The sequence below is a fragment of the Strongyloides ratti genome (assembly GCF_001040885.1).
Source record: "Strongyloides ratti genome assembly S_ratti_ED321, chromosome : 2".
Lineage (NCBI taxonomy): Eukaryota > Metazoa > Nematoda > Chromadorea > Rhabditida > Strongyloididae > Strongyloides > Strongyloides ratti.
The window spans coordinates 2143108-2155218 of NC_037308.1; positions in this window are offsets into that span (position 1 = coordinate 2143108).

The window sequence follows — 12111 nt, forward strand, 5'->3', positions numbered from 1 at the left end:
ATTATCATATATTGTAACATTATGTGATGCTTTAATTTCTTCCTAAAATGTAATATAATAGTCATTGTATATTTGCTTTTTGACAAGCCATAAAAATTTTTAAACAAACTATAAGAGATTATTTTAAATATAATTTTTTTTTAAATGTATAAGTATTAATGAGTTAGAGGAAAAAAAAAAAGAAAATACACTATATTTTTTCAAGTTTATATACGTGCTAAAATAAATTAACTAAAAATGACTATATTTTATAATAACATTTTTAAAAAAAAAAACTTATATATTTATGTATATAATATAATTGGCAAAATTATTATTATTATAATATATATTATTATATAATCTACAGCATCATTATAAATAAAAAATTCTCTTCTCAAGAATACACAAAACATCTAATGAAATATATTTTGTTGAAATATTACAAATGAAAAGTAAGATTAATAATAGAAAAAAAAATCCCATCCTACAAAGTTATAGCCTTTTTTTTTTTATTGTCGTCAACCAATATTAATATATAACTTAAAAGTGTACTTCTTCTATGAACTAAGATTTCTAGAAAAATAATTATATTTCTACTTTAAATACTTTTAAAAAAATAAAGCAAGTTTCAAAATAAAATCTATAAATAAACTAATAGTTGTGAAATAGATATATGAATAATAAATAAATTAATAAATAAACAACAATCTAAAGAATAAATATAGTAAGTTGTACAAAAATTAATTTTAAAAAAAAAAAACTGATGTGAACACATGTTAATAATGTAGTAGAAGAAAAGAGAGAGACAATTATCGACAAGTTGTAACGTTATCACTTGTCCACATAATAAATTTATTTTAAAAATGAATATAATAAACTTTATAATATTAATAGTATATAAAATAAAATATATATTGATTTGTCAAGATAACAAAAAAAAACACAAACTTTATATTCTCACTTTCAGTAGATTTTAACGGTATATATAGAAAAATAAAAATTTTAGTAACGATTTTTCCATAAATTTATCTAAAATCACACACACAATTATTAAAAAAAAAAAGAGGAGGCTCATGATAAGTTATATAATAAATAAGATTATACAATAACGATATTGTAATTCTCAATTGATTCATAAACCTAAACCAACTCTCTCTCTCCCCCCCCCCTATTTTGACCTTGTGGAAAGAAAAATTACATATATTAATTGATGAGATATTATTGGCATTCTAAGGATGTGTTACTCCTTTAGATACATACATTTTAACTGTAACTACTAATAAAACAGGGAATGCCAAAATAAATAAGTAAATGGCTAGATGTTTGTTAATTTCCAAAAACACATACACTAGGTCAGATTAATTTACCCCAATATATAACAAAATATATGATGTGTCCAGGACAAATATACATTAGAAATATAAAAACATTTATGAAAAGATAAAACACTAAGTAATGTAGTATAAACCATTTTGACTAGAAATAAATGATCAAATATGTGATAAGCTTCTAACCTTAAAAAAAATTAAAATAATCACATGTATGAAAAAATCATTACACTATTAACAATTCCTGATATTTAGAATATCATTAAACAAGAAACAAATTAATCGTTTTTTTTTTTTTTTTTACTATATATCTACATATACAATACCAATAATGAATGAATAAAAGACAGGTGTTACCTCAAAATTACTAGAATACACATATAAATTACTATAAATTTCACTACTAAATCAAAAAAAAAGAGTATAATGAACTTTATAAAAATTCAAATATATCTTTTCTTTTATCCAATTAAAAATATAGAAGGAAAAAAAAATTTTTTTTTCAATAATAATATATAAAATTACACATATAAAATGAGATAGATACAAAAAGTTACAACAAAGCACTTCTAACAACTTTAGTTAAGAGAAAAACTAAAATGTCTACATATATCTTTTTCCCTATCTACAAATACTTTTAAAAAATCATTATTTTATAATATATAATATATATTATGAAGCAGAAATTAATATAAATCAAACTTTTTATTTTTTGGTATTTTCTTTTTTAAAAAGAATTGCGCATCACATTATCATCATCATTTTGTCTTCTCTTTTTTGTTCCTTCTTCATCTCCTCGCTATTTTTCTATCTCTCTCTCTCTCTCTCTAATTTTACTATTTTCCTACAAAAATGGTGATATGTCAGGGGCAATGTTATTTAAAAAAGGGAAGTAATATAAATTAAAACGCCAATAATAATCCTTTATAATAAATACCTTTTATCATATAAACTATAAAAGTATCTTCCCCAAGTACTATATATATATATATAAGTCACATTTCTTTGTATATTTTAAAAAGTTAAAGTTTAATTTTATAAATAGAAAAAAAAAAATAAAAAAAAAAAAAAAACTATCACCTTATGAAGAGAGTAGTAAGTTTTTTTTTTTATTATAAAATTAGTTAATATATGATGATGCTATTTGTAGTGATGATGCTTCCTCGATAACACAAATAGTGTTCAATTTGTATAAGTAAAATTAAAACGTCATTTATAATAAAATTAGAATAACACAAAATATACTATATAAAAATATATTTAATTTCATTAAAGATACCTATCCGTACTAATATGCACTTTTTTTCCTCCTATTTTATCATTAAAAAAAAAAAATAAATGATTTCAAAATAAAATAATATAATTTTAGAAAAATAATATACATATTATAGAAATATAATTTTACCTATGGTTGTATAAAGAAAAAAAAAAGGTATATTTTCTAAAAAAAAAAAAAAGAAATATTTTAAAAAATGGTAAATCTTATCTGTTATCAAAGCTTTATATTTCTAAAAAAAATTAAAATAAAAACAATATATATACATATATCATGTGATGATATACTTTTATACTAAAAATTAGGCAAAAAAATTTTTTGTTATATCTATCTATCCAGTAAATTGACAATATTATAGGACAAAAATATAAATAACTTTAAAAATTTCAAAACATTTTTTTTTTGTTATAAACTTTTGTTTTTAATTATATTTATATTAGTTTTTATGTTATATGGGAGGGTAATTTGTTGTCTCGATGAACTTTATATTTTCTAACTATAATAAGAGTATTTTAAAAAAACAAATAAACACAAAAATCTTAGACTAATTATTATATGTATATATTATTTAAAAAAAAGTTAATCAATATTTTTCTAATATAATATATTATAATACATCTATGCGTTAGTTTTTTTTTTTTAATTTAAAGGGTTATATGTAGTTATATATTAAAAATATTGATGTCATTTAATTTTAAAATATATATGCATCTATATTTTATTTATATAAATAACTTTGATTTTTTTTTATTATTAACATATTCTATTTTTTTTAAAAATTTTAGATAATTTCATTAAATATCTTATAATAAAGTATGTTGTTGTAGAAAAAAATAATGTTATTAATTATGATAAATAAGAAACTTTAAAATAAAGCTTATTTAAATAGTATATTTAATAGTTAAATGATTTTATACATATATATATTTAAATATATATATATAAGGGGTTTAAATTTAGACAAAAAAAAAATTTGATATACCTCTACAAATTTTAAAAAGGTACACATATATTCTTAAATAAAATTCTTTTTTATACATTTCAACATATGGCGCCGAAATCCTTTCTTCATCATCTTCTTTTCTTCTTTTTTTTTTTTTACATTTCAACCTATTCCCTTTGAAGAAAGAAATGTTATAGAAAAAAATTTTTAATACAACAAAAATTGCATATATACATAAAAATAATCAAATAATTTTAAGAACTGTTATATAACTTCTGAGGAATGAGTATATTTTTTTGTTCCCCTTTTAATATATAAATTGGTAGAAATAAAAGGGAAAGAAGTATATGTGATAGAAATTTTTTTTTTTTTTAAATAAAATCACACATACATAAAAATAATAAATATTATCTATTAATGAGTATATTTTTTTTAACATTAAATGATCATATACAAAAGATATATTTAGATGCATATTATTTATATATTTTTTTATTAATAAATAAAATTACTTCCAACTAATATACCTTGAGAGGTGGGACATAAAATTAGAAGTAAAAAATTCTACATATTATATTTATTAAAAGTAATAAAAAAAAAAGAAATAATATATATATATTTTTTTTTAATTCTTAATATTATACGATAAAAAATTTACTTTAATTTTTAAAAAAGAAGCTAAAGAAAAATGTATATATATATATCTAAAAATAGTTATATTAATATATATAACTTTATTTCATAGATAGAAAAATAAAAAAGATGTTAAGAAATATTATGAAATTAAAGCAATCACTTAAAATGTCACTAAATTTTTAATATACTATAACGAAGAATACACATAATAGTAGATATATATATATATATTCATAAATTTTTCAAATTTACTAACTAAAAAAAAATTATATATTTATATATAATATTGTTTCAGTTAAATGTCCTTAAACTATAATATAAAAGTTTTCTATTCTTATCATTAATAATTAGTAGAAATAATATTTTTATAAATAAAATGATTAATAATTTAAATAAAATTTAAGTACCAACCAACTTTAAATATTTAAATAAAGAATTTTTTTTTCTACTATCATTTTGTAATGTAATTGTAAAGATATCTTCAAAATATAATATAACCTAGAAAAAGTTTTTAAAACATATATATTATTAGCATATGTAACTAAAATGCCTGTGATGGCGCGCGCGTGTATATATATATATATATATATATATAAATAAAATACAACTGTGGCACACACAGATAGACAATATAATATTAATAGTAAATAAAATCTATCATCAAAGACAAATTATATGTACATTTAATTTTTGGGCATACATATATATATATATATATAAATGATTAAAAAAAAAAAATTGACAATAGTAGTACTTATATATTTTATAATTTTTAATAATAATATCATTATTTATAAAAAATCGTTTAAATATTACTATTATATATATAAATATATTTCTCCTAAAATAAAACAAAAAATTTTATAAGTAGAAAAAAAAAAAAGGAAAGCAAAAAAATTATTTTTAAAATAATAATCAAGTTGTGTATCATTTGTATTTCTTATGTACTCTTATAAAAAATTATATAATCACAAGAAGATATATCTTTCTTTTTTTTTAAAAATCTTTACTAAATATATATCCCTTATTAAGTTTCATCTATATTTTAGTAAAAATAAAAAGATCAACCTTATTTATTTTTAAAAATAGGTATATTTAAAGTATTAAAAAAAGTAAATATTATTCATATTTTATATATAAAAATATGCCACCATAATTTTGTAATCACTATAAATTTTACTTAAATTGTTTTATAATCATTTTTATCTATCACAATAAGCTAGATAAAATATATTTTGGTTCCCTCTCTTCAAAATGGTGAAAAAGAAAAAGTTTCACGAAAAAAAAAAACATATCCTAAAGGAGAAATAGCACATTGAAAAATGGTAAAAAAAACGATAACTATAATAAAAAAACTAATTTTCTTTATACAATGTATTTTATAAACTTTAACTTGCAATTTCCTTTTTTCTTTCTACTATCAATAAGATATACAAAAAAAAAATCCTTTAAAAAAAAAAAAAAGAAGGAATGATACTAGGAAAACAATAATATCTTTAAAGGTTTTCTATCAGAGGGCATTATAAAGGGTAAAGTTAAATAAATTTCAATTTATATAAATAATTTTTTTTTACACATTAAAATAAAAATATTTATATAAAAATAAAGGTATTTTAGTTAAATAATTTATTAGAAAAAAAAAAACAAAAAAGAATATCACTATTTTCTTTACTATTGTATTCCTTCCATAACTTTCGCTTTTCTTTTTTTATTTTTAATTATTGTTGTTGCGTAAAGTAATAAAGAAAAAATAAAAATAGTTTAAGCTGTACATTTATATGTATATATAATGTATTCTTAAATATAAGGTTATAGAAAATTCATTAAATAATTTATATGATAAAAAAATTGTAAATGATATATTTTTATTGCTATTAAATTGATAAATTTAGTACTAAACATTTTTATATGTTAAAAAAGGTGCATAAATATAAATTTATTAAACTACAGTTGCTATTTTTTTTTTTATTAAGTTAGATGATTTTTATTATTTTTTTTAAATATAATTTTCTATCTTTTTCTTTTCTAATTATAAAAAGGAAATTAAGAAAAAATATTTATCAATTGTAAGTACAATGATGATCATATGATATTATTAAAGGCGATTAATAATGGCAAGGTGACAAAAGTATTTTTTTTTTTTTTATGATTTAGATGAATAAAAATAAACTTTTTTTTTTTTATCTTTAGAAAAAAAGATATATTCTTTAAAAATAATACAGTTATAAAAGATGGTGAAATTAAAGAAAGAATATACATATGAGGAATAAAACAATTAAATAAAACTATCATAAGTATAGTAGTAAAATCCTTATATCATAGACAAACAACCTCTATCTCTATATATATACATATGTATATATAGTATTTCTTCCTCCTCTCCTTCTTTTTGCTCATTTTCTCTTCATTTAAGATCAAGGTGCTTCAATACCATGTCAAATGCCACCATAAAAATCGATATATAAATATTATACAATTAACAAAAAAAAAATGATGCACCAAAAAAAAAAATTAAACTATATAGAATTTAAAAAATATATATATATATAATAATATAACCATTAGCCAAAAAGAAATTAAAAAACTTTTCTTTCCTTTTTTGTGACTACTTCTACAACAACAACAACTACTACCGCCAAACAAAACTTTTTATAAAAGATATTACTATTTACAATTATAAATTTCCTTAACAATATATCGATATACATATAAATAAAAATGTTCTTCTTCATTTAAATAAATATATATATAACTACAAAATATGTAAACTTTTTTTTTTAAATATATTTCCTCCTAGATATATTTTTAAAGATTTAATAAAAAATAGATGTAAGTAGTTGTATCCTTTAAAAAAGGAAAAAAATTTCCGAATTCAAATGTTAAAAAATTCTATGAGATATACCAATTTTTTTTATCAGTTAAATCTTCTTCCTACTTTTTTTTTTGTTTAATTTTAATGTTTACAAAGAAAAATATATGTATATAGTAGTATAATAATGAATTTGAGACAAAGTATGGATAATAAATTTTTTAAATATCAAAAAAAATATATGATGTAGTTGGTAAAAATTTTTTTATTATAATATCAGAGTAAAAATATTAAATTGAAAGTAAAAAAAAAAAGTGGTAAAAAAAGAAACTGAAATAAAAAAGAGTAATAGTAAAAATATTAATTATAATGAATCTAAAGAAATATTTTTGTTTTTTATTATTTTTGATTTCTAATAAAAAAAAAACATAAATTTTTAATCATATAAAGTACTTTAAAAGTCTTTTTACCTTAATGTCATTTTACAAAAAAAAAAATTTAAATAATTAGGTTTAAAAAAGTTGTTTTTGTTTTGACATTCGTTTTTTTTTTTGTTATAATAATTATGTATATGTGTAATTTCTATTTTTCAATTACTATATTAAAAACGTGCCAATTTTATCTAAACATTTTTTATCTTTAATATATGATAGTTTTGTTGAAGAAAATTTTATACATAAATTATTGTCTTTTATATGGATTACTTTACAAAGTTTCAGAAAACTATTTTTTTATTAATGTGTAAAAATTTTTTTAAAGATATTTTATTTAGTAATAGAAAAATGATATTATAAAATATTCCTTTAAAAGTAAAAACTATTTATAACTTTATTTCTTGTTTTTAACTCTTATAAGTGCAAGGTCATTATCATTTATTCAAACTTTTTTTTTTTAATATTTTCTCATTATTAATTGCTATCATCAAAACAATAATATATTCATAATATCTTATTTATTAGTTTTTTTTTAATACCATAATATTTCTTTATTTTTTTTATTATGCTAATAAAAAAAGACATCTTAACTTTTTTTTTTTTTTAAAAAAATAAAAAAACTGTCCCTTCAAAAAAAAAGAAAATTTCATGATGTTTCACAACATATACATCTCATTAATTGACAAAAGCAAACATTGTTATATATATTTATTATCTCAATAGATCATTATTTTTCCTTTGTAGGTAAACATAATCGTCTAGACTCATCTTTTATTATATTATGATACATTATTTAAAAAAAAATATTTAAAAAAAAATAATCAATTTCTCTCATTATCAATTTAAAAATAATATTAACAATAAATTTATATAGAAAATTTACGATGTAATTAAAATATTTTATTCTTAATATATATAAAGATTATTTTTTTTTTTATTATAATCATTTAATATATATACTTTAAGTTTCATTTGATTTATAATAGAATAAAAAAAACAACAATTTGAATTGTAGAAAACATGTCATATGTAGATAAAAATTACCTGACTTGTCCTTGAGTACAAAAATGTCTAGACATATTTGTAAAAAGATTAAATATTTAACTATTTTTTTTTTCTTTTTTTCCTAAAATAATATTATTTTTTTATTTTAAATAAAAAAATAGACACATATTTATAAGAATTTTAAAATATATTGTAAAGGATAAAAATGTTTCTTTTTATTTACATTTATCTTTTTTTTTGTTAATTTTTAATTTTTGAAAAATGATACGCTATTTTATTTGTTATATAATATACTTTTATGTATCATTAAATTCTATCATAAATAAATATATATATATCATTTATAGGTTTTTAATTTTATAAGGAATATTATTAAAATTATTTTATTTTTTCTAAATATATACATTTAAAATCGTAAAATGATAAGCAGTTTAATTAAAAAAAATTGTTAATTGAATATACAGTTATAGTTTGTTTTTATAAATCATATTTTACACTTTTAATAAGTATTATTATTATTATTCTATTTTTTTTGAATTAATATGATATAAAGATATTAATAAAGTTTTAACTCTATTAAAAGTATGAAATAATTTAAGTACATTTTGATATTAATTATTAAAAAAAAATTTCCTGTTTTTTTTTTTTAATACATGTTAACAAACATTTCCTTCAAAAACAATCAAAGTATAACTAATAAAATGATTGATGAAAAATAATTTGGATTTTTTAATTTTTAACTGAAAGTTTATTCTAAAAACAAAAAAGACAGAAAAGCGCGTTACTATATTTATTTAATAAATGTCTAGACTAATTAGTAACATTTATATTGTGTATATTACTTTATTTAAATTTATAAAACACTTAAATTTAATATATTTCTACACTTTTATCGGCTTCTTTTTTTTCTCTCTCTCTTTCTTCCGTTTTTTTACACATACATAGATTCATTATTTCACAATTTTTTTTTTCATTAATATTTTAATATTATATTAAATATGTGTCTCTTTACACTCCAGACATTAAACTATAAAATATACCCTACATATAACTGTCATTTTTTTTAAACTTTTCCTAAAAATGTGTATATAAATTTTTATAAAATTAAATCATTTTCAGACATTGATGTATATAATATATATATATATAAAGGTGGAGTCCATTCTCCTTTTATTATCATCTTTTACTTCTATTAAAATTAATTGATATAAAATTATATGTATCATTTCTTATTATACTTTTAATGTAATGTCAATCAAATTAAAATAACCTACATAACTATTTGATTTTTCCTATATATACTTTTTTTTTTTTATCTTTCTCTCTTTTATAATAAGATATTAAATTTTATTGTTTATTATCTTCTAGACACATCATACATTCTTCATCTACCTATTAATTCAAAGTTTGTTTCGTTCAAGTATATTTTTCATTTTTTTAATCATTATTCTATTGACATTAAAAATATTTAAAAAGACTATTCTATTTTGATAATTATAATAAGTTAAATAATAAATATTTTTTTTTTTTTTTGGTTTTATTCAATATATTCTTATGTCAATAATTTTTGTATCCTTTATACAAAATTTTATTTTTTTGCTATAGACAAAAATACCTCTCTCTCCCACTTTTTTATTTTTTTTTTTTTATCTTATCAATATTTATAGACATAAAGGTAGGAGGCAAAATTTGTTAATATTTTTTATTATAAGTGTATAAAATAATTTTTATATTTTAATATACAAAAGTTTAGGAAAAAAAAATTTATTTTAATTTTTAAAATTTTAACCTTGATATGATTATATATAACTATATTTAGTATTTTTACTCTACTATTAACTACTTTTTTGATGAGAGATGTCAAAGTGTGTAAAATAAATTTTCAATAGTACATTGTTATAAAAAAAGTTTTTTTTTTTTTTTTTTCTCCAATAAATTATATAAAATATATTATTTTTTTTACATGTCCATGAAAATATTAATTTTTATATAATTAATTTCATGAAGTATGAATCATATTTGTTACCTTTATTTAAAAATAAATAATTTTATCACGTTAGTTGATCAAAGGACAAACTTTCATTTTTTTTTTCTTCTATTTAATTTATTAACATACTTTTTGATAATTTTAATACTTGTATTAATGACAGAGACAACTGTTCTTTTAACATTTATGTCAAATACATACTTTTAATATTTACATACATTTAATGTATAAATTTAATTATTTTCCATATATTACAATAAAAAAATTGGCCTATAGCTTTTAATATATATATATATTTTTAATATTAATTTACTTTGGTAAATAAAAATATAAAATATGATATATTAAATTATAAGCTACATAAATCTTCTTACTAGAATCCTTAAATGGTAAAAAAAAATAATCTCCTAAACTTTGTTAAGAAGTATTTAAAAAAAAATTTTTTTTTTTTACTTTTTCGTGGGAAATGTTAGTTAAACTTTATAAAGATATTTATCGTCAAAAAAAAAAAAATTAGATGTCTACAAATAAAAATATATGTACAAATAAGTACAAATACATTTATGTGTATTTATAATTTTTAGTCTACTAATAAATTTATAGTGTCTATTATGTACATTACAAATAAATTTTTCAAATTCTTTATCATTTTAATTAGAAAAGGAAATAGAAGAGAGAGAATAAAATTTATTAAATACTTTTAAAAATTAAGAATGATAGAAGTCTTCATTTATTTTTATAAATATTACAATTATTATAAACTTTTTAAAATATTCTTATGAGATATAAGTATTTCTCTCTCTCTTATATATATTAAAAAATAATTTATCAATAAATTTTTAATGTTAAAGTTTTGTTTTTTTTTTCATTAAAATTTTTATTAATAGCTTATTTTAAATATTACAACATGTATATATATAAAAAAAATGGTATTTTTTATCATAAAATCCTTGAAAAGGTTAAAAAAGCCTATTTTATAGTAATAAAAGTTATATATATTTTTTTTAATCATTGATACTTTTCGTATATGTATTTTGTTTATATATATATATACAAAGACACTCCCGTGTCGCTGTTAAAAATACTCTCACTATACCATTTCTACTAAAGATATATTTATCTATATATCCATCCCATTACAACCATACAACTATATCTATCACAATTGTTTATAGTAAAAAAAAAAATAGATTTTTTTATTAATAAAAATTAAAACTTTAACATCTTAAAAAAAAAATAATTTTTAACTATTTAATAAACATTTATCTTTTTTTTTCTTCCAATCAGTTTAACTTTAAAATTTATTCTTATAGACACTTAATAATTTATGTATATTTATTTATTCTAAAATATATAATTTATTATATAAAATTAAAAAAAAAATCAATTTTTCTTTTATCCTGACTTTTGTACTTTTTCTTATATAAATAGATACATATAAATGATATATTTTTTTATTAAAAATATAATATTTATAACAAATATTCCAAAAATTATTCACTATATATATATCATATCATATTTATAATCAATTATAAATAAAAAATTATAATAATATTTAACATAGATAAATTTGATACATATCTTTTTAATGTAATATAAATATATTATATAAAACAATTTTTTTAAAATATTGTCATAGTCTAGTTTATTTATATAAATATGTTTGTAAAAATATTTTACTCCAGACTTTTGTGTGTATTCTAAAACA